We start from the raw sequence: 23,589 nt of genomic DNA, 5'->3' as shown, positions 1-23,589 counted from the left end.
CCAAAACTGAGTTCCAGTGAGTTGGGGGGGGCCTGCACAGAACTAATAAAAAAGAATGGTGTGTGGCCAGTTTAAATGCACAACTGTGCCAGTGGCATAGGGATGCAGGCAGCGCTGTGGGTTAAACCACAGAGCCTAGGGCTTGCCGATCATAAAGTCGGTAGTTTGCTCAGTCCCTGCTCCTGCCAACCTAGCAGTTCGAAAGCACATCAAAGTGCAAGTAGATCAATAGGTACCTCTCCGGCAGGAAGGTAAATAGCGTTTCTGTGCGCTGCTCTGGTTCGCCAGTAGCTTAGTCATGCTGGCCACATGACCCAAAAGCTGTACGCTGGCTCCCTCGGCCAATAAAGCGAGATGAGTGCCTCAACCCCAGAGTCGGCCACAACTGGACCTAATGGTCAGGGGTCCCTTTACCTTTACCAGTGGCATGTTGCAACAGCCTGGAGGGTCTCTACAGAAGGCTGCATTACCAGGTTGGAAGTTGCAGAGGCCTCTTGGATAAAACAAAATCCCCAGGTTGCAGATTTACTGAAAGGCAGTCAATGACATGCAGGGTGGATCCAAATACTGTTGCCTTATTTTTGCAACCTGATTACACTACACAGCTGCCCTAGAGAAAACTTCTGCTGGATTCAATTTTTATATGTTTCAGTGTACCTGTTTCACTAAGTACCCTAAACTGGATGATTTAGAAACCCCAGAGGAGATGGCATCAAGTTTGTCTGCAAGATCAATCCTGGCTGCTGTATCCCAGGAGCCTAGAATGATCACAAACCCTGTATTCTGAAAGCATTCACTAAGGCCTTAATATAATTTTAAAGCAGCTCTATTATTGTCTTTTTTTCAGGCTAGGAACCTGCAGAATATTGACTGTAAGTCTGCCGCCTTATTGGGCAGGCAGCTTTGTGGGAGGGCCCCGGGCTTCCCTGGTAAGCCTGTCTATCACAGGCCGGATCATCTTCCTGCCGCAGGAGTTAGGGGGCGTCCCCATGGGTGCAGGACCAAATGACTAATTGTGGCCCTTGGCAAAGTTTAAATGCCCAGCCTGTGGGGGCTTTTGGCCTCTCTCTTGCTGCGTCAGTTCTCACCCTCCCTCAAATCGGAGTTTTTTCACGGATGGTACAACCTTACTATGGACAATGTCGGCCACCTAATTTTCAGGGGCCGGGCAGGAATTCTTCCAACTTGGCTAATGGGCATCACCATTTGGGTTTTTGCCTACCTCACAGCAATCGTCACAACTTCGTAAGGTAGATGGGCATTGGGTAAGCCTAGTCTTGGTTGGAGGGGAGGTTGCCCCTCCGCGGATAAGGGTATCCTGTTAAAAGGATCCGGGAGGAGTAGCTCCTGTCCGATGCCCAAACAGGGGCTAGGGCCATACCACTCCTTCAACGGGGACCATTTGCAATTTGACGTAAGTCAGAGGGCATCTCTCCCCACCCCACCCCCACTGGCTTCACCCTTAGAAACACTCCCAGCGGACAGGTTGGAGTGACATACGCAGTTGCTTCCCTCAATGCCTATGGGCAAACCTTCACATCTGTAACCAATAAAGTTGTGGCCTTATTTGATCCCATAGTCTTATTTAATCCCAAAATCAATATGCTGTGTGTTGTCTAGTTATTCGCACATTAGGGAATGGGGTGGTCACAGGGCCTCAATATGCAAGCTGCCCAGCATTTCCTGAAGAGCTTTAAAAACCCTCTCTTTTCAGAGGTTTGCTAAACATTGAAACAAACCCAGCATTCCCATGTATTTTAGAAATCTGTGGCTTACAAACACATCACTAACTAGAAATTACTTAACCCACATAGTAATTGTATACACTGGCATTAAGAATCCTGAAGTTCTGTTTTATTTTGTTCTGTTTTATTAAGAGTGCTTTGGAGTTTTTTAGTCTAACATTCTATACCACTTTCCTGGGATCAATATAATTTACTTCTAAGTAGAAATATAGGGTTGTGCTGTTATTTTGTGTTCTATTGCATTTTTAAATATATTTTACTGTAGTTGTGTTATTGCTGTTCACTACCTTGAGTACCATTTGGTGGAAATGAAGGATACAGATGTAGCAAACAATTGCATTTCAATGGCCTGCTATATAGTTTTATCTTTTTTTAAAAAAAAAAATGCATGATTGCATTAGACATCTGTTGCATAACTCGGTAGCTAATGAACTCCGAAATCCAAATCGGTCCCAATAAAGATATAACCCAACTAGGGACTTCCTAAGATCCCAGCCCTCTTTTTGACCAACATAAGTGCCTTTGATTTTTATGCACGTTGGTAGTCAAAGGTTGCTCTTAAATTTCTTCTTTTATTTCTCGCCCTTTTAGTGGGCTTGCTGTTGTTTTCTTGCGCTGAGCAACCTCCTTGTTTTCTATTCTGTATCAAACTGCTCTAGGCTTGTTAATGCTGCTTGCTAAAAGCAGTGGGGGAGCTGATTCACCCAAGACCTTTAACTCTTCATGCAAGTGGTCCCAGCTATCTTGAGGCATGCACAAAGATAGCCAAATGCAACACAGAGATTTGATCATTGGATTCCTGAAACAGCAGCACTTTTTCCACCCAGAGCTGGAATTTCCTCCTGCCCAGCTGTATCCACAAGAGAGGAGTTCCCACATTACACAGTCCTCATATATGCATACCCAGAAACGGCTGTGGATAATCACATACAGGAGGGAAATGTCTTGCTTATACAACAAGCTTATAGAACTGTGATGCTATCAGACTCCAGATCCCATCATCCCCAACCACTGTTCATGATGGCAGGGGCTGATGGGACCTGGAGTTCAACAACACCTGAAGGGTTACAGGTTCCCTATGCTTGTAATAAAACCTACTGGCTTTCCAAAACAACAACAACAACAACTCATCATTGGGAGTATGTGAATCAGATCTACATGTGTAAAGAGAGCCCCCATTGAAAGTGCAGCAACAAGGGATGCTGCTGAGACACAACAATACATTCATTTCTTAGTTCCTATCAAATAAACACAAAAAATCAGAATCAAAGTTTATCTGTTTCTGGAGTGGGAAGCTTGTGCCCTATCCCCAATGAGCCTGGGCTAAACTCTGAGCCTCCCTGACTAGGTCTGTTGGAAGTGGGAGTCCAATGACATCTGGTAAGGTAAAGGTAACGAACCCCTGGATGGTTAAGCCCAGTCAAAGGCGATTATGGGGTGCGGCGCTCATCTCACTTTCAGGCAGAGGGAGCCGGTGTTTGTCCACAGACAGCTTTCTGGACCATATGGCCAGCATGACTAAACCGCTTCTGGAGCAACGGAATACCGTGACGGAAACCAGAGCACACGGAAATGCCATTTACCTTCCCACCGCAGTGGTACCTATTTATCTACTTGCACTGGCATGCTTTCAAACTTGTAGGTTGGCAGGAGCTAGGACAGAGCAACAGGAGCTCACCCTGCCGTGTGGATTCGAACCGCTGACCTTCTGGTCAGCAAGCCCAAGAGACTCAGTGGTTTAGACCACAGCGCCACCCGCAAGTGCATATGCATGTGTAACAGGAGTCGACTATAGCATTAAGACATGTCCTCACCTTACATTCAAGGCGTCAAGTACTTAAAGTTACATTAAACAAAGAACTCTCTCTCCACCACCACCACCCCTCATGGCAGGAGGCAAACTGATTTGACAGGCTTGCAACAGAGCTCCGAGTCCAACGCTACTGCCAAAATAATACTGAAACAGTATAGCCACAGAAGTTGCTTTTTAAAAAAATATATAGCACTAAAAGTCAAGACAAGAGAACTGAGGATTTATATGAAGAAGCAGCAGCAGCGGCATATACCGCAGCACACTGATTCCCTAGATTTGGTGGGTTACAGAACAAGAGATCATTGCGGTCTAACATGCAATATTAGAAAACAGGCTGGGTGGCAGTCGTGGGGGAGGGGGGGGCTTTCCACCTGCAGCTTTTCCTATGCAACAGAGCCAACTGTTTGGATTATAGGCTGTTCATAGGATATTTCTGGATTCATTTTAAAAATAAAAATAAAAAGACCTGTGTTTCAGAACAAAGCTCCTGTGTGTGGGAGTGCAGCTGTAAAGCAAAGAGCATTGTTATGCAAGCACATATGAATCCATACCCAATGATCAAATAAGGTTTTGGAATTGTTTTGACAGTTGCTAGCTAGCTCCGATCGACTCTTCATCAGAGTGTTCGTAGGCAAAGATAAGAGCCATGATTTGACACACAGTTAGGCACCCTCAAGTCAATTGCTTTCAAAGGGCTTTAGGTACATGGAAACTCTGTGGCAAATACCTTTACTGATTATAGTTTTTTGCAACAGAATGCTACGTCATTTGGAAACAAAGTTTCTTTCTTTTTGAAAAAAGTAAGTTCAGTGAAACCTACCTGTTTTAATCATCATCTCTATTATTTCCTTGGTTAGTGTGTTGGATCGGGACCTGGGAGGCAAGATGGATCAAATCCCAATGTAGCCATTGCAGCTCCCTGGGTGACCCTGGGCCAGTTGCAATCTCTCAGCCCAACCTACCTCACAGGGTTGTTGTAAGGAGAAAAACCATATATGCCACCTTGAGCTTCTTAGAGCAAAGGTGGGATACCGAATAAAAACAACCTGTTCATTTTACACGCAACTTAAGCCTTACTGTAGTGTGGAAGATTTGTATCATTAAGTGCCAAAGCATCGACTGTGTTTTCTGAAAGGCAAGCAAACAAACAAAAACCAAATACCTTCATAGAATAGATCCAGAGGCAGTTTATAGAGATAATAAACTGTGCGTGATAATTTACAGTAGACTAGACTGACACTGGCTATACTAACCAACATTGAATATTTACTTACATAAGTTGCATGGCAATGCTATCTGTTGCTCTTACAGAGCTGGACAGCTTGCCTTCTTTGGCACAAAGGACAAGCCGCAACTGGCAAAGCTGCACAACTGTGTTGTCAAAGAATGCTCACGGAACACTGCATGTTCCGGACAGCAATGTTTTATTGGCTTCCTTAAAAGTGCAGCGTTTTAGCCACTTAACTTGAAACTTTGGGGGGTCTGATGTTGTTTATAGCATCCTCTCACACAGTCCATTTATAACTGCTCCCCCCCTGTAATCTAAACATGCTTGCATAGCAACAAGTCCAGCAGCTTTCAGAAGGTACTTGTTTCCTGCTTGACACATTGATTTCCCCCCATAGATTTCCCCCACAGAAACTCCTCCAATTTTCATAATTCACGCACCAGCTTTCTGACGCGTGTGCCTGGTTGCACAACAAACCCCTGTGACACACTGCACAAATGGCATGCCCCCCCCCCAACACAGGCATTATTGCCACACACAAACAAACCCACCACAACTCATGGGCGCATGCACCCATGTTTGGGATCACCACATCGGGCTCCAGAACAGAACATTATCAGCAGAAAGGGAATTTGGACCATTCTCTGTCTCCCTTGTTTCTGCAAAAGAGTAGGGCTTCCAGAAGCACTAGGTGTGGGTGAGATCTCTGACAAAAGTCAACAGGCAAGGTAGCAGAAGATCACTAATATTCTGTTGTGTATCAGAAACCTCTCACTAAATAGTAACAATAAGCACATGCAGGCAGGCCTTTTGTAAAATATACACCGGCCATTTTTCATAAATTATATTGTATTCCCATATCACATTTAGGGGAAGGGACATAGCTCACCGGAATAGAAGGTTCTAGGTTCAATCTCCAACATTTATAAGTAATGTTGGGAAAGATTCCCTGGCTGAAACCCCCGGAAAGGCGCTGCCTGTCAATGTAGACTAACTAGATGGGCAAAACTGGTCCCACTCAGTATTCCACGGACCTTTATCCCCACATTAGCTGGGAACAACAGTTATGTCTATTTTAATGTTTCCCTAGGTATTCTTCACCTTGGGCAGGAATTACAACTGGTGGTTTATCACCTGTGTTACAGCTACAGCCCAAACACATCAGTATACAAGTCTTCACACTTCTCTTAGCAGCTTCCAAATATTATTCTCCATATTACCTCCTCAGACCAGCAAGGGGGGCGGGGAGGGGACTCTAAGAGAAATAGCAACAGAATGATGCAGCCAGGTAGTTTAATAAGAGCAATGCATTTAAGATTGCCCAGCTGCAACTGACAAAGCCCAAATTGGATTAACCAGCTAGTGTCTCATCACACAAAATTCAGCCATAGCACTAATAACTTGGTGGGTTCCAGGCACACAAACACTCAGCACCTGCTTCCTAATAAATAATAATAATAATAATAATAATAATAATAATAATAATATGCTATTTAAGTTTTAATTTAAACAACACCAGGAAATAGTTCAGATAGGAAAGCATATCCCGCCCCCGCCCCCGCCCCCGCCCATCCTAGAAAAGTGTCGCTTACCTTCTGCAAAACAGAGGCCACCCTTTCTGAAACTGGAGGGCGAACACTTCAGAAATGCTAAAAGTTAGACCTGAAGCTAGGGAAACATTTATAAGAACTGCAGAGGGCACTGACATTTAATCCCGGATGCACATACGGGGGTGGGAGGAAAAGGTGACCTGCTCGGCACGTACCGAAGAATAATCATAATAATCTCTACAGTATTAATAAAAACGGTTCGGATGCAAGCGGAGCTCTATGGAGAGACCTGCCAGCAGTGCCGCTGGAGGGCAGGAGGTGGGGAAGTTGCGTTTCGCGGGGAACAAAGCGCCAAGGTGAAGCAGACCGGGAGCCAAGAAAGCGCTTTCGCCCCAGAAGGACTGGAGAAAGAGAAGAGCCACGCAAGGACTACCCACAACAACAGAAAGAGCGCCCACCCACCGCCCACCTAACGCGAGGAACTAGCCGAGGGCTCTCCTCTCCGCGCGCTTACCGGGAAGCAAATCCCGCGGGGCAGCGCGGGGCTTACTTCCGAGTAAAGGGGCGCGGAGCCAGCTGGAGAGAGGAGGTAGATGCAGGAAGGGAACCGTGTTTATGTGTCTCAAAAGTGAGACGAGGCCAATGGAGAGTCTCTCCCGACCCCCGAGGGAGGGGTCGGTCAGGCTGCAGCCCCCTCTGCATAGCAGGCAAGCGCGCCTCCTATGCGCCTCCCGGGCGCCAGGCGATGGCAACTCCGCGCCCCTCGTACCTGCCGGCCGGCCCCCTAGACTCGCCAGCGCCGGAGATCCGCTGAAGCGCGGCTGGCGACCTCAGCACGGAAGGCAGCCCTGTGCCTGCAGCAGCAGCAGCAGCACCGCATTCCCCCCGTCCACCACCTCCTCCTCCCCGCCTGGTTCTGCCATTGCTCCCGCCAGGGTCTTACATCAGCTGCCGCCGGAGGATTCCGGAGAGGAAAGGCGAGTAGCAGCAGCAGCAGCCAACCAGCCTTTCTGTTTGCACAAGATGCTCCGGGAAGGAGAGGGAGGGCGGCTATCCCCGATGTCTCCCACTCCCTCCCTCTCTCCCTCCTCCCTCCGGGCCAGACTTTGGCGAGGTGCTTTGTTATTGGCGGACGCCGCCGCTGGATTTGCTGCTCCCGGGTGGTTTCCCCCGAGCAAGCGTGAGAAAAGGACGCCAACTCCGCCGGCGCGCAAAGGGAGCGCGCGCTCCTCCAGCAAACGCGGCCCAGCCGAGGTGGGAGAGGATGGTGCTCAGCAGGCGCGTGCACAGACTAGGAAAGAGGCACGGGGGGGGGGGCGTCTATGTAATCCTATGCATTGCTGATCGAGGCTGGGGGGGGCAGAAAAGGGTTATGCGCGCGCCAAGGACGGGGGCCCACCCGCTTTATAAAATGCATTATTACGCACTCTGCATGGCCAGGGCTCTCCGGCTGCTGGCGTCTCCCCGCCGCCAGGGGCAGGACGAGTGAGCCAGCCAAACTCCTGCCTCCCTCCTCCCACCCAGGGCACTTGCAAGCTGTGCATGACAAGTGCACAAAGGCGAGGCCTGCTCGGTGCCTCTTTCTCTTCCACGCTGCGTTTGCATGCCGAGATGTTGTGCGCTCAATAAGACAGGAGGCGCATTACTGTCGCTGCCTGCGCATGGGTGGAGGCGGCCAGCGGCACCGATACCTGCCAACAGAAGCACAGTAGCATCGATTGGCCACCAAATCGGAACAATCCTCAAAAGAGTTGGCTTTAGGGATTGGGGGAGCGGTCAGAAACAAGCCTACCCAAACACACAAGGCAAAGAGAAACTCTCAAAGTTATTTTAAGGGAGGGTGTGTTCTTAAAGTTTATGATTGGTCAACAAAATTACGCTGCCTTTTATTTGTTTGGATGACGTATTTTATTGTTTGATAATTGATGAGTTTAGGCTTGCTCATTTAATACACTGTAGTTCCTGCTGCTGTCTGCACAAAAGTATTCTGAACACACCAAAAATTAAAAGCTATACTCCCTTTGTAGGTAGAGGGTCGTTGGGGTTTTTTGCAGGTCATTTGTACATCTTATCTATCAAACCTCTTTTGCCTTTAAAAAGGTAAAGGGACCCCTGACCATTAGGTCCAGTCGTGGCCGACTCTGGGGTTGCGGCGCTCATCTTGCTTTATTGGCAGAGGGAGCCGGCGTACAGCTTCCGGGTCATGTGGCCAGCATGACTAAGCCACTTCTGGCGAAACCAGAGCAGCGCATGGAAACGCCATTTACCTTCCCACCGGAGTGGTACCTATTTATCTATTTGTACTTTGACATGCGTTCAAACTGCTAGGTTGGCAGGAGTAGGGACCGAGCAATGGTAGCTCACCCCGTCATGGGGATTTGAACCGCTGACCTTCTGGTCGGCAAGTCCTAGGCTCTGTGGTTTAACCCACAGCGCCACCCGTGTCCCTTTTTCTTTTGCCTTTGCTTCTATCCAAATCCTGTATAATCTTACTGCTTACAGGTTTCCCATAGGCAAAAATAAATGCAAAGCTTCCAGCTTGCTTTAATTCAAATTGTATTTTAATTGTGATGTCAACCTACTTCCTGCCCAAATATTTCCTGGTGTGGGGAAAATGAGAACAGCACATTTTGCTTAATGGATAATTCAGATGGGAGGCTTCCATGCTACACTACACTTACTAAATGTTTGGAAACCTGTATTATAGTTCAGTACATGTTTACAGCTGTGAGCTATATGGTTCTACAAGCAATGTGTTGTTAGTCTGAGAGAGATCAGCATTTCCACATTTCTAAGGTAGCCTAGAGAAACTCATTATAGGTCTGAGTAGCTTATATATAGTTTGAATACTTGCATACACATGGTGGGAATTACAACAGGCGGTGAGAAATTGGGGGGGGGGTGGAGGCCCCCACAGCTATTCCTAGGCCCGATGCTGCTTCCTTGTTTTGATTCATAACTTGAAACACAGTAATGGGTTTAAAGCTTGTAGCTTGAATTGAAAACACAAGGATTGGAATGCAAATGATCTTGAAAATTCGAGAGCAAAACTGGAAGCATTCGATCAAAAGCAAAAGGGGCAATCATATTGCACACATACTTGCTTTATTGTAAAGATTGATCGCCTGCTCTTCAGATTCTCACAGCAACTTGACAACATTTCAAAACGCCATAAAACAAAAGCGTACCATGAAATCTGCAAAGTCTGTGCAAGTACCACACAACAGGTAAAATTCAATGAAAAAGCCTGGCACCAAAATGGCTTCAAAGTAGGTGTCAGATGAGCCTTCCTTGGTGAGAGCAATTGGGGTACCACCACTAGGAAGACCCTTTTCCTAGTAACCCCCTCCCCTGCTATACCTCAGATGACAAGAGAACCCTTAGAAGGCTCTTTGATGAAGATGTATAGGAGAGCCTTCAGATGAGCACACGAGGACAAAGGAAAGGCAAATACATTATATTGGAAAGATTCCAGAATTAGATATTTCTTTATTACAGAGGGTGCCATATTCATCTCTTCATGCAAGCTTTGCAACAGGGTCCCCCAGTAATTTTTTGGGCTACAGTTCCTGTCCTTAAGCAGACAACTATGGATTCCACACTTTACATGCAAGGCGTTGAAGTGCAGTCATAATGAATTTCAGAACAAATGCCAATGTTGGTAACCAGCAATATTTCGTATTTGCCTGCACAGCCTCATGGTTCCAAACAGGAGCAAAGAAATTGTGTGTGTGTGTGTGTGTGTGTGTGTGTGTGGAGAGAGAGAGAGTTCTGCAGCTATTCCTAGGTCTCATGCTGTTTATCTATTTGATTTGTGGCCGGTGGGCTGTAAATAAATTATATTCATATTCATTTATGTGACAGAACTTGAAAGAGGAGTGAGTAAATGAGTTTCTGTAGTTATATACCCAGAAAAGTGATGCCATGTGGTTGCAGGGAGAATTATAGCTGCATGTAGGAATAAAGGCTGCAGGTGTGCTGTTGGCAGACATTGCTAGGCTCCACCCCAAGCGATCAATCCGAAGTGAGGGGCAGAAATCCCAACATACAGTGGTACCTCGGGTTAAGTACTTAATTTGTTCCAGAGGTCCGTTCTTAAATGAAACTGTTCTTAACCTACCAGAAGCCTTTCTTCTTGGAATAATAGGTCTGTAATTGCCCAAGAAAGATGTTAGATTGTTTTTTATAGCCACAGCTGCTGCTAGAATTTTGTTGGCCAAGAACTGGAAAACACAACAGTGGAGGAATGGCAGATGAAGATGATGGACTTTGGGGAGCTAGCCGACCTGACCGGAAGAGTCTGCGACCAGAAGGAGGAGGAGTACCAGGAAGAATGGATGAAATTCAAAGACTATTTAGCTAAATATTCTAAGATAACTTAAACAGAAATACTTGCAAGTACCAGATTGGCTTAGGATTTAAATATGATGTCATAGAATAATATGTTTAAAGTTAATATGAAAAGAAAGAAAGATGTTACCCGACTAAGTAAATTTTATGAGAAATTAGTTTTGGAAAACTGTTACAATGATATACATTGAAACTCAGCCAGGGGGATTTGAGGAAGTCACTTAACAATGTGAATAATAGTGGAATTATTACAGTTAGGATTTATGTTTGTTTGTTTGTTTATGTTTGTTATAAATTTGGAAAATCAATAAAAAAAATTGGGGAAAAAAGAAACTGTTCTTAACCTGAAGCACCACTTTAGCTAATGAGTCCTCCTGCTGCTGCCACGCCGCCGGAGCACGATTTCTGTTCTCATCCTGAAGCAAAGTTCTTAACCCGAGGTACTATTTCTGTGTTAGCAGAGTCTGTAACCTGAAGCGTATGTAACCCGAGGTACCACTGTAATGTGTTTTGACTTAAGAATGAACATTTATATCTCGGGTTCACCAGATGTTGCTCAACTCTGACTCCCATCTTCCTTGACCAATGGTCATGCTGGCTGATGCTGATAGGAGGTGCAATACAACAAAATCTCAGTTTCCTCACCGCTTATGTACAGAACACATGCACAAGCATATACTCAGCCCCAGCTCCAAAATGGAAGAACTTTGCCATCAGGAATATCCATATAGATGTATGTGCACAAAGTGGGGGCTTTTTACTGGATAGGTGGACATGCAGTTCCTTCCTCTAACAACACAGGGTTTCAAGGCGAGCATCTGACATCCAGTCGAAATAAAAAGCTTCTAAGCACTTAATATTCCCAGGCTCGGTTATTTCCTAACTGAGGATACTGCTGTGCAAATCCCTCCTGTTGGAACATGACCCACCAATGATTTCATTAAGATGCACTTGACAACTTTTGTTTGTGTGTTGTTGTTTTTTGTAAAAAATCTTATTAGAGCACCTTCTTCTTGTTGTTGTGCCTCTTTTCGCTCCCATGAGTCACAAAGCTGCTTCCATATCATAAATAGCAACACCACAACCACAACATAAATCATATATAATAATTAACCAATCAACCACCTTCTATAAAACACTATTGACAAAGCAACTTTATAAAATAGGCTAAACAGCACAACCACAAGAAAAGTCACAATATTCACAAAGCATTACAGCACCCATAATCTATTAGATTTATATTACATTAGATTTATATTACACAGGGTGTGAGAGACCATCTAAATGTGCTAAGCGAGCACACTCAGTTCCTAAGTAAGCCCAATGGCAGTACACTTTACAGCTTTATGATTTAGCTTTGAGGCCCAAATAAGCAAACTGCCACTAAACACAAGCCATTTATTTTAAAGTAATCCTATGTCAAGAGGAATACTCACATTTTAGAGTGGGAGCCAAATGCCACCTTCCGGACCTCTCTACCCAGCCACTAAGATGTTCCCCAGGCACCACACCTCACCAGCTTTGCCCTTGTGCAATTCTCAAGTGTTTTCGCCTGGCTGGGATGTGCTGCTGAACTGTGAAAATGCCCCTTGCTTATCTCGATGGAGACGTGTGTTCATGTGTGAGAGAGACAAGGAACCTCTGGCTTTAGCATGCTGGAATGCAGCCTAGCTCGACAAAGGTCACATCTGCACTAAAGACTTAAAGCTCACGTCTTCCCCCAGAGAAACTTTGGGCCCTTACTTTCATGAAGGGTACTGGAAATCAGGGCCGTCTTAAGCATATCCGGTGCCGCGGTGCAAAGCTCCCTCTGGTGCCCACCCCTCACCCCCGTTTACCAGAGTTTTTTTAGGGAGGATGGCGCTGCTGGCAGGGAAGAGGTGGAGGCGCTGCATCCAGTCTCCGCCTCTTCCCTGGCGCCCTCCAGCCAGTGGCATAGTGTGGGGGGTGCAGGGGGGCCGGCTGCACCGGGCGCAACATCTGGGGGGGGCGCGCTCGCCGCCTCCGGAGTCGCCGAAGAGCCTCGGGCGCAGGCTGTAGCAGAGCCCCATGTCTCGCGGAACAGACGAGCTGTGCGCGCGTCTGGGCTGAAGGCGTCCGGCAGGCAGTGGCTCTCAGTGCTCGCCGCGGAGGGTGCGCCAGGCAGCCCCTCCTCACAGCCCCCCCGCCGCCGCCGCTGCTGCAGCAGCTGCTGGGCCATGTTGCATTTTCCTCGCCTCTCTGCCCTCCTCCTCCTCCGGGCAAGCGGCGTTGTTTGGGCGGCAGCGCCAGCGGCAACTCGCCTCAGATCACCTGACACGGACCCGCCACCGCCGCCGTGGCTACCTTACCGTAAATACCCCAGCCCAGGCAGCAGCAAGAAGAAGCTGGCAGCGGCGGCAGGTTAGGGGTTAGGGGCGCAAATTACTTGCCTTGCCCCGGGTGCTAACAACCCACACTACGCCGCTGCCTCCAGCACTTGGCACCCTGGCACTCCGCGCCATTAGCCTCTATGGGTAAGACGTCCCTGCTGGAAATTGTAGCTCCATGAAGGGTAAACCACAATTTGCAGGATTCTTTGGCGGAAGCCGTGTGCTTTTAAAGGTATGGTGTGAACGAAGGTAAGAATTGTGGGATGTAATTCACTGTGAGCAGTCAAATACAACATTCCTTGTTTTGCTAGAGTGGACATGCAAGGGTATGTTTGGTCCAGCCAGTCGAAACTTCCTGTTCCTCCTGACCTGGAGCATCCTTCCTTGCATGTGACTAGTGGGTGGGCGTGACCTTTCCAGACCTGGTAAAAGGCCAAGACATGCTGCCACTGTCTCTCTTTTCCATCTTCCTTTCGTCCTGTGAACACCTGGACTGCTAACTGCAGTCACTGGGTAAATCTCCCTTATGGGGTAAAGCTGTTTGTATATATTTGAAACATTAAGCCTAAAGCCTGCCTTCAGGGATCACACTGTGCTCTGCCTGATCTAATAATAAATTATTATTATTATTATTATTATTATTATTATTATTATTATTTATACCCCGCCCATCTGGCTGGGTTTCCCCAGCCAGTCTGGGTGGCTTCCAAAAGAATACTAAAATACTGTAATAAATCAAACATTAAAAGCTTCCCTAAACAGGGCTGCTTTCAGATGTCTTCTAAAAGTCTGGTAGTTGTTGTTCTCTTTGACATCTGGTGGGAGGGTGTTCCACAGGGAGGGCGCCACTACCGAGAAGGCCCTCTGCCTGGTTCCCTGCAACTTGGCTTCTCGCAGTGAGGGAACCACCAGAAAGCCCTCAATGCTGGACCTCAGTGTCCGGGTAGAACGATGGGGGTGGAGACGCTCCTTCAGATATACCGGACCGAGGCCATTTAGGGCTTTAAAGGTCAGCACCAACACTTTGAATTGTGCTCGGAGACATACTGGGAGCCAATGTAGGTCTTTTAAGACCAGTGTTATGTGGTCTCGGTGGCCGCTCCCAGTCACCAGTCTAGCTGTCGCGTTCTAGATTAGTTGTAGTTTCTGGGGCACCTTCAAAGGTAGCCCTACGTAGAGCGCATTGCAGTAGTCCAAGCAGGAGATAACCAGAGCATGCACCACTCTGGCGAGGCAGTCCACAGGCAGATAAGGTCTCAACCTGCGTACCAGATGGAGCTGGTAAACGGCTGTCCTGGACACAGATTTGACCTGTGCCTCTATGGACAGCTGTGAGTCCAGAATGATTCCCAGGCTGCGCACCTGTTCCTTCAGGGGCACAGTTGCCCCATTCAGGACCAGGGAATCCTGCACACCTGCCCGCCTCCTGTCCCCCCAAAACAGTACTTCTGTCTTGTCAGAATTCAACCTCAATCTGTTAGCCGCCATCCATCCTCCAACCGCCTCCAGACACTCACCGCCTTCACTGGTTCTGATTTGAAAGAGAGGTAGAGATGGTTATCATCCGCATACTGATGAACACCCAGCCCATGATCATGAGTAAACTTTATTTTTGTTACTTATGAATAAGACTGTGGTGTCTTTATTCTTTTAGGAGGGATTCAAGTGGTCTTACCAGGAAAATATTAGAACACATTTCAGTCTGGACAAGCCAGATTGGGGGTGCCTGCTTAGGACAATAAGCAATTCAAACTCAGCCCTCCAGATGTTTTGGGACTACAACTCCCATCATCCCTAGCTAACAGGACCAGTGGTCAGGGATGATGAGAATTGTAATCCCAAAACATCTGGAGGGTTGAGTTTGGGGATGCCTGTTCTTAAGAAACTCACATGAGTTTGCAACCAGCTTTCTGTTGTGTAAGAAGGGGAATGCACTCTGCTAAGTACTGAAACTTGCTGGCGCAAGTTAGGAGGGATATTAATAAACAATATATCCTCTCCTGCCACCCTGAACATTCCCACAAGAATCACATCCATTGCTCTGTCTGCCACAGCCACTTTTTGTCTCTGTCCCACCCACCTCTGGCATGAGAAATGTGACCCGTAGACATTAAAAGGTTCCCCACTCCTATTTTAGAGATAGTTTGCATTTGTTTCTTGATCTAGATTTTTCAAATTCTATGTTAAACGGGATCCTTCCAGGCAGCTAATAATCACCAAATTCCAGCAGGCAAAGGGCAGAATCTTACATTACTCCAAAAGTCAAGCTAAAAGCAAACGTTTGCCAGAAAGGTCAAAGCCAAGGCTTGGACCTGGACCTGGAAACAGTAATAATACTGGTGTTACAATCAGGCTCCCATTAGGCGCCCCTTTCACTAACTGAAGAGCGTGAAATGACAATAATATGCAGGAAGAGCACATATTAACCCATCCTTTGCCCTTGGAAATTTAGAAATAGCTGCTGCAGGAGAAGGATGTGAGCAACATCATGGGAGGGGTTGCTTCTAGGACGAAGATGAAACTACAACATTCCCTTGTTATCTTTGCTACTGGTTCCTGTGTGCTGTTTAAGTAATCTTGCTACATTTATAGTATTGTAATGTGTGGGGTTGGGGGGGGGGTAAGCTGTTCTATTTTTGCTCTGCTACGTTATTTTGAAATAGTTTTTGTAGCGCCTGTTTGAAATGCATCCCTGTTTCTTGGAGCACGGTTTCTTTTTTGGAAAAACGCCCCACAAATAAAATGGATGAGTGAATGAGGGTGAGGAACCTGCGGCCCTCCAGCATTGCCAGTGGCCAGGAAAAATGACATCCGGGAAGCCACCCGTTCCCCATAAACGATCTACTACTAATAATTTGCATTTAGCAAGAGCGAATTCACGTGCTGGCAGGCCGCAGCACACACATTCTAGAGATGAATATAGCATACAGATAGGCAGAGTAAATAGGTCAACAAATATTTATCAAAACCAGGTTGGCCTTTCAGTGTGTTTTATGTAACAACACGCTTCAGCTCAGCAGAAGCAGGTTGCAGTTCCTGGCCAGAGTTTCCTGGGGAGTAAAGCACCCTGATCCAGTTTTGCCACTTTTCTGTGATTAATGTAAATGTGCTGCATAAATAGCTGCCTCTTTTCATCTACCATCTGCTTGGTGCATAGGTTAAAATCATCTCCTGGGTTTCGTCATCTACTTGGGAATAATTCTGCCTTAACCACCACTGTTCAGGGAAGTTTTTAATGTGTGACATTTTAATGCATTTTTAATCTTTGTTGGAATCTGCCCAGAGTGGCTGGGGAAACCCAGCCAGATGGGCGGGGTACAAATTATTATTATTATTATTATTATTATTATTATTATTATTATTAATCATCATCATGCATATATAAAGTCTGCTTATGAACATTAAGAACCCTACTGTGGCCATGCACAGTGGCCATGCAGACAGACCCTCCAAGTGTCCCTATTTTCCAGGGACAGTTCCAAATTTACAGAAGCTGTCCCGGTTTGTGATTTGATCTTGGAATGTTCCGCTTTTCCTTAGGACACCCTTATTTTCATCAAAGAAACTTTGGAGGGTATGGAGGTTTGTGATCCCCGAGCCAACCTTTAGAAGACATCTGAAGGCAGCCCTGAATAGGGAAGGGGTTTTTTTTATGTCTAATGTTTTATTATGTTTTTATATATTCTGGAAGCTGCCCAGAGTGGCTAGGGCAACCCTGTCAAATGGGAGGGGTATAAATAAATTGTTGTTGTATAGGACACCCCTATTTTCACTGGAGAAATGTTGGAGGGTATGCCTGCAGATGCTTATGGGGTGCACATGAACAACAGCACTCTCCCATTTTTGATCACCACTGCTGATTTATCTCTTTCCACATATGTCCCAAGATGGTGTACAAAATATTATCCAAACAGTTGAGCTGATGGCACTTAATTTTTCTACATGTAGAAACTACAGTGGTACCTCAGGTTCCATACACTTCAGGTTCCATACACTTCAGGTTACAGACTCCGCTAACCCAGAAATAGTATCTCAGGTTAAGAACTTTGCTTCAGGATGAGAACAGAAATCATGCTCCGGCGGTGTGGCAGCAGCGGGAGGCCCGATTAGCTAAAGTGGTGCTTCAGGTTAAGAACAGTTTGAGGTTAAGAACTGAACTCCATAACGAATTAAGTACTTAACCCAAGGTACCACTGTACTCACAGCTAGATTCTGGCAACAATTGAAACAACTTCTCTACTTTTAAAAATTAAATAAATTGTTGGTTGTAGACCAGTTGTTACCACCAGTGTGTTTTTTTCTGGGGAGATGCAGGGGGACGCATACCCCTAAACATTTTGTGAATGTAACAGGAGAAGAAACTATTTTTTAAAAAAATATATATATTAGTTTCTTCTCTAGCACGGTGAATTGTCAATTCTGTTGCTACCCCTGATGGCAGCCTCACTTCCTGTCACGGTGTTTCCTGAGTCTCAGATGGAAGCGAGCGTTTAATGTGTGAAGCAGTGTGGAATGTGGATGTTTTACTGATGAAAGTTTGGCTTCATTGAAGGGCAGTATTTCAATGTGAGTAGGAAAATTACTATTTTTCATCAGAGGAATCAGGAAGATGTTAGTGCGCACAACCTCATGACAATGTGGAAGTTACTATGTGCTGTCCGCTGTGTAATATGAGGTAATGCGTGTTCTTTGTACTTTACTGTATTTATTTTTCCCGATTTGAACTATAAAATGGTGATTTTCTTGAGTCAAAATGAGAGTACCCCTAAACATTTTTTTGGGGAGGGGGAGTACTGGTTACCCTGCTAGAGTCTACCAATCATGGATATTCCAGTGACAAGCATCACTATGGAACAAAAAAGTGGATTGAAACAGGCCACACCCATTGGAGTTACAAAGATGACTGCCTTTCATTGACAGTGGAAGATACCCAGCAGCAGAAAAGTCACCTGGTAGGATCATTGGCAGAGAGGCACTGTCTGCCAAATAAGCTTGCTGTTGCTGCTGTGTAACTTATTGAGTGGCATTTCAAAGTTGTAGCCACACACATTTTCCCTTCTGCAGGGTCATTCCATGTCAGTTCATCGCGGTTATGCCACCCACCGTCTCAGATTTTGATGAAACTTGGTGGTTTCCCTTATGGTTGAAAGAAACCCCCTTATTTTTTTCCTTATTTCCTTACATGTGAGCAATTAAAGTTTCTGACCAATTTTTTTTAGATTGATTTCATGATATAGCCAATTTTCATAGTTTCAAATACCCCAAAACTGAAAAACAAGTCTGCACTTTTGGAAAAAACACACACTCTGTAATAACCAATATGATTTTAGATTTTAAGAGGAACAACTTTGTTTCGTTAATTTTTTCTTTTACAGCTATGGATTGTAGGAAAGTTGTACCCAGTAGCTATCTTCCCCCCACAATGTCCAAAAAATGTAGAATTTTGTTACAAGACATAAGAGACCCATAAATTTTATTCTTTGTTGAGAAAGAGTATGTCTTTGTAATAATTTTCACCATCAAAAACTTTTGATTGCATCGTGCCCTAACGCTGAAAATTTAGGTTTCCTAAACCTAGTTTTTCCACCAGAAAAACTACATTTATACATTTTTTAAGGCATTTATAAAATCTTTTGAGTGCTGGTTTCCTAAACCTAGTTTTTCCACCAGAAAAACTACATTTATACATATTTTAAGGCATTTATAAAATCTTTTGAGTGCTGGTGTATTTTTTCCTGAAATCCTCATCATATTATTGATCTCTGTGTAAAAATTCAAAGATCATTGGTTATGGAGGAAAAAAATAAAATGCACACAAGGCTGAGGATCTCAAGAGGGACTGAAACACAGATTTCATGAAACTTTGAAGTGCTATAAAATCAAAACCATTTGAGATAGAGGGAAAAAATTTAAGGGGGTTTCTTTCAACCATAAGGGAAGGGTGTACACCAAGTTTCATCAAAATCTGAGTCAGAGGGTGGTGAAACCCTTCTTTTTTGCATTGATTTGATGTGGAACGACCCTGCATTCAGAAAGAGAAATCTGCATTGCTCAATGGACACCAAACTTTGCTTCAGTTTCCAGGGAGCTAAATGGATGTAGTCCCTGTTCCAGAGAATGTTATTGCCTTTGAAAGAGATGAAGTGGAAAATGTGGCCTAAACAATGCCAGCAAGCTGAATGCTTTCCCACTAGAAGGTTTTGGGTTGTTTTTTTAAAGTTTAGTGTTACACTTCCTGTGTGCCGGTCTAAATAATCCAATAAGGAAGGGAACCTCTTTCTCTGAAATCCACTGCTGAGGCATGACATGGCCTGTCTTTTCTTTATTTTTAACCTGGTCTGGCACTGACTAGTACCAGGCAGCTGGAACTAACCGCCCTTTCCATTTCCCACAAGGCACCTTCAAAGGTGGGGGAATTGGACCACCCATTTGCCAATCACCTGATGGTCCAATGATGACAGGTGGCTGGGGAACACCCACCTGGTTTGAATTCAAACTCCTCCGGGAAAGGCATGGAGTTTTGCAAGTGCCAATGATATCATCTGATCTCAGTGCTTTGTAGGAGGTTTTGCAGACACTGCCAGTCACCAGGTCAGCAGAACCTGCAAACCCTCTTTGGGCCCAACTGCACATTTACCTGCTCCACATCCAACATCATATATGACTTCAGGTGTAGGGAGGGTGGACATGGCTTGGCCGGAACGGCCTGGCAGGCCAGATTGGGAGGTCTGATGGGCCTAATTTGGCCCATGTGTTTGAGGCATTACAGGAAATCAAAAAGGTGGGTACATGCAGTGATTTTTGGAGCAGTTCCACTGCCAGCTTGTAAGCCCTCCAGGGTTCACTACCAAAGGAAGGCACATAAGAACATAATAAGAGGTGGATCAGGCCAAAGGTCCATCTTTGTCCATCATCCTGCTCTTACAGTGGCCAACCAGATGCCTGTGGGAAACGGGCAAGCATGATCTGAGCACAAGACCCAAGAAGGGTCTGAGTACAAGCACAAGGGAGCCCCCCACCTAGACGATCATCATCATCATCTCTGGGCGACTTCCAACAAAATATTAAAAATACAATAAAACATCAGACATTAAAAACTTCCCTAAACAGGGCTGCCTTCAGATGTCTTCTGAATCCTTTGTCCAGGATCCCCACTCCACTCAAAGCTGGAACCAACACTAATCTTTCGTACAATAATCCCACTCAAAGTGTGCCATCCACAAATGGCCCTGGGCCTTGAATGCACCATCTTTTTCGTCTTCTTTCCTCTCCTTTTACAGAAGAGCTGCAGGAGAGGCTCGGCAAAAGAGAGAAAAGGCAAATCGGCTTTTTCAGAAGGTTAAACGGCCATGTGTGGCAAAGCCAGAGTTACAGCTGAGCATTGCCTTTGTACTTCTACACTCTCAACTGCCCCTAGTAACCCCATGACCTGGCATCTCTTCTTCACTGCCCGGGGAAGCAGTCATCAAAAGATCAGCACTGGTAGCAGCAGAGAACAGTTACTTCAACTGACAGCTTAAACAAAAGATAGCTTGGCAAGGCTGTTTAATCCATGAAGAGAGAGAGAGAGAGAGAGAGAGAGAGAGAGAGAGAGAGAGAGAGGGCTAAAGACTAGGATTCAACTAGTGGCAGGATTGTCCCACGTAGTTAAGGCAAAAACAACAACAAACTACCCCGGGTGTCCAAATCAGAGTTTGTCACCCGTTTTGCACACCTGTATCCACACATTAGCTGACACCAACCTGTCAAACACACTTTTTAAAGAAGTTTGACGTCTTTTCTTTTTGTCTAAACTGCATACAATTAATAGGAGAGGGGTAGCTGTGTCAGACGTACCCGCCTGGGATGTGGGTGGCACTGTGGGTTAAACCACAGAGCCTAGGGCTTGCCGATCAGAAGGTTGGCAGTTCAAATCCCTGCAACAGGGTGAGCTCCCGTTGCTTGGTCCCTGCTCCTGCCAACCTAGCAGTTCAAAAGCACATTAAAGTGCAAGTAGATAAAAAGTAGATAGATAGGTACCGCTCCGGTGGGAAGGTAAACGGCATTTCCATGCACTGCTCTGGTTCGCCAGAAGGGGCTCAGTCATGCTGGTCACATGACCCAGAAGCTGTATGCTGGCTCCCTCGGCCAATAAAGCGAGATGAGCGTCGCAACTCCAGAATCATCCACGACTGGACCTAATGGTCAGGGGTCCCTTTACCTTTACCTAGCTGTATCAGAAACCAACAAAGCATGCATAGCATGTACAATATAGTACTTTAAAGAATAACCACATCTATTTTTAAAAAGGCATAAGCCTTTGTACACCAGTGCCTGCTTCCTCAGATGCATGTGTGAAGAATCAAACCAGGCTGATATAGATGTCAACTCAACTTCCTGTCCATTCAGTTACAGATCCTAAAGTCATTCAGCTCAAGAATGCAGGGAGGGTAATTTTGAGCTGAACAAGGATCAGAGAGGAAAGGGTTAAGCTATCTTTCTCCCTGCACCCATCTTTGTCAGCTCCCAGACTGCTTTGGCTTTTGTTTAAAAATCTGCAGATGAAAGAACGGGAGACTGCATAATGCATAGTTTCCTCTGAAGTCTACTCATCCCATACTTCTACAGCTCTGCCAAACAGTAGCTGAGTGAACTCTGGTAAATTTCACTTCTGATGCTAAGAGGGTGGCAGAAAGAGGTCTCCCTGTTGAGTCACATGTTGCTTTATGTACCTTCTGTGAATCTAGTGGTGGAATGGTGCGTATGGTAGAAAGGGTGCCAAGAATCCCCGGGTGAAAAGGGTAGGATTTAACATACATAAACTGCATTAGGAAAATATGAGCTCCATTATTTATGTTGGCGGTAATGGGTTTGTCTCCTGTCTGGTTTAAAAGGAGAACATCTGCAGCACAATCCTGTGTATGTTCGCTTGGATGCAAGCCCCACAATGTTCAGCTAGTAATTTAATTCTTTTTAAAAGGTGTTTATATACCACTTTTCAGTGAAATCACAAAAAGCGGTTGTTGTTGTTTTTAAAGTAATAAGCATAAAGGAAAACTAATAAAACAACAAAGACCACCTGAAGACCTGGCTCCAGTGTCCTATCTGAAGTGAAATCTACTTCCTCATTCTCCAGGGCTTCTCAAGAACCCTTGGGAAGAGGCATTTAGTGGGAAGAGGCATTTAGGAAGCTAGACTTCCCTGTTTAGTGCAAGAGGGTTCTTGAGAAGCCCTGGAGAATGAGGAAGTAGATTTCACTTCAGATAGGACACTGGAGCCAGGTCTTCAGGTGGTTCTATCTTCTGTCTGCCTTCCCCTCAAGGCAAAATGGTTTCTGAGACGCCCAGTGCTGATGGTTGGGGGAGAGAGAGGCCACCTCAGCTACAATCCTAAGCACAGTTACTTAAGCAGAGCTGAGGACCTTCGAGAAGTTGCTAGGCTGCAATACCCATCATCCCTGAACATTTGCCATGCTGGCTTGGACTGATAGAAGTTTTAGTCCAAGAAGAAGAAGAAGAAGAAGAAGAAGAAGAAGAAGAAGAAGAAGAGTAGTAGTTTGGATTTGATATCCCACTTTATCACTACGCTAAGGAGTCTCAAAGCAGCTAACAATCTCCTTTCCCTTCCTCCCCCACAACAAACACTCTGTGAGGTGAGTGAGGCTGAGAGACTTCAGAGAAGTGTGACTAGCCCAAGGTCACCCAGCAGCTGCATGTGGAGGAGCAGAGAAGCGAACCCAGTTCACCAGATTACGAGTCCACTGCTCTTAACCACTACACCACACTGGCTCTCCAACAGCCTCAGGAAGGCAACCTGGTCCCCACCTCTGTATTAGACAGTAAGTTCCCTTGAACTCAGTAGGCGTTATTTCTATGTGAATATGCTTAGGATTGTGCTATTGGTCAAACAGTTGCTACTCTTTGAAATACAATTTCAAACATAGTTTCCAAATAATTGCATTGTACAGAAAACTAGGCACCCAAAACCCAGAGATGGGTGTGTGTGTTTCCTCTAAAAGAATTATTAATGACAACAAATAATATTACAGCAATACAAAAAGAAACAGTTCAAAAGTGCAGCACTAGTTGTCTGCGATCAAAGGGAGAGGTTGGCAACCATCTTCTTGTTTCCCAACTAGAGCATTTTGTGCTGGGATCTCATCATGAGCATGCTTGCTTGCTGCATGCTCAATCCAGGAAAGGCTAAGGGGAAAATGTCTTTCTTGATTTGTCACCTAATGGTATGTACTTTACTAGCTAAATTCTCCAAGACTGCTAAGAACCAGATGGAGATGGGGGAAACCTTGAATCAAAAGAAATGCAAATATTCAAAATTTTGCAAATTCTCCCATTTTGCCACTCAGAGTTTGAAGTCAAGGATCTACTTTGCATTTATATGTAAGCTCTTTATTTATCTCCATAATTGTCTCTCTGTGTGTTTGAATCAAACCATGCAGGCAAATGAACATTATTTCCCCATTGCAGATCACCTTGAGTTCATGCCCACTTGCAAAGGGAAAGGCTTCACCCAACATCTTGGTGACAAGAGGGGATGGACAATTGGGTAGTTGTAC

The 23,589-nt window shown here is 45.4% G+C and overlaps 1 protein-coding gene across 10 annotated transcripts in view; it reads right to left on the bottom strand.

Annotated features, from left to right (window-relative positions):
* PLCB4 (phospholipase C beta 4) overlaps positions 1–23,589 on the bottom strand; it is a 236,956-nt gene that overhangs the window by 200,730 nt on the left and 12,637 nt on the right. For 2 of the 10 annotated variants that reach the window (XM_081856849.1, XM_081856850.1), the window contains exon 1: positions 7,280–7,597. The exons of 1 other annotated variant lie outside the window; for it this stretch is intronic. The gene's annotated coding sequence lies outside the window, so the exon portion shown is untranslated. Of the gene's footprint in view, positions 1–6,378; positions 6,751–7,105; positions 7,240–7,279; positions 7,598–23,589 lie in introns of those variants that run through there. 7 more of the 10 variants (XM_081856848.1, XM_081856857.1, XM_081856851.1 and 4 more) reach the window with 5 other exon arrangements.

Source organism: Podarcis erhardii (genome assembly GCF_964252035.2).
Source record: "Podarcis erhardii genome assembly, chromosome: 3".
In the NCBI taxonomy this organism is placed as follows: Eukaryota; Metazoa; Chordata; class Lepidosauria; order Squamata; family Lacertidae; genus Podarcis; species Podarcis erhardii.
This window is presented reverse-complemented; position numbering and strand designations above follow the sequence as displayed.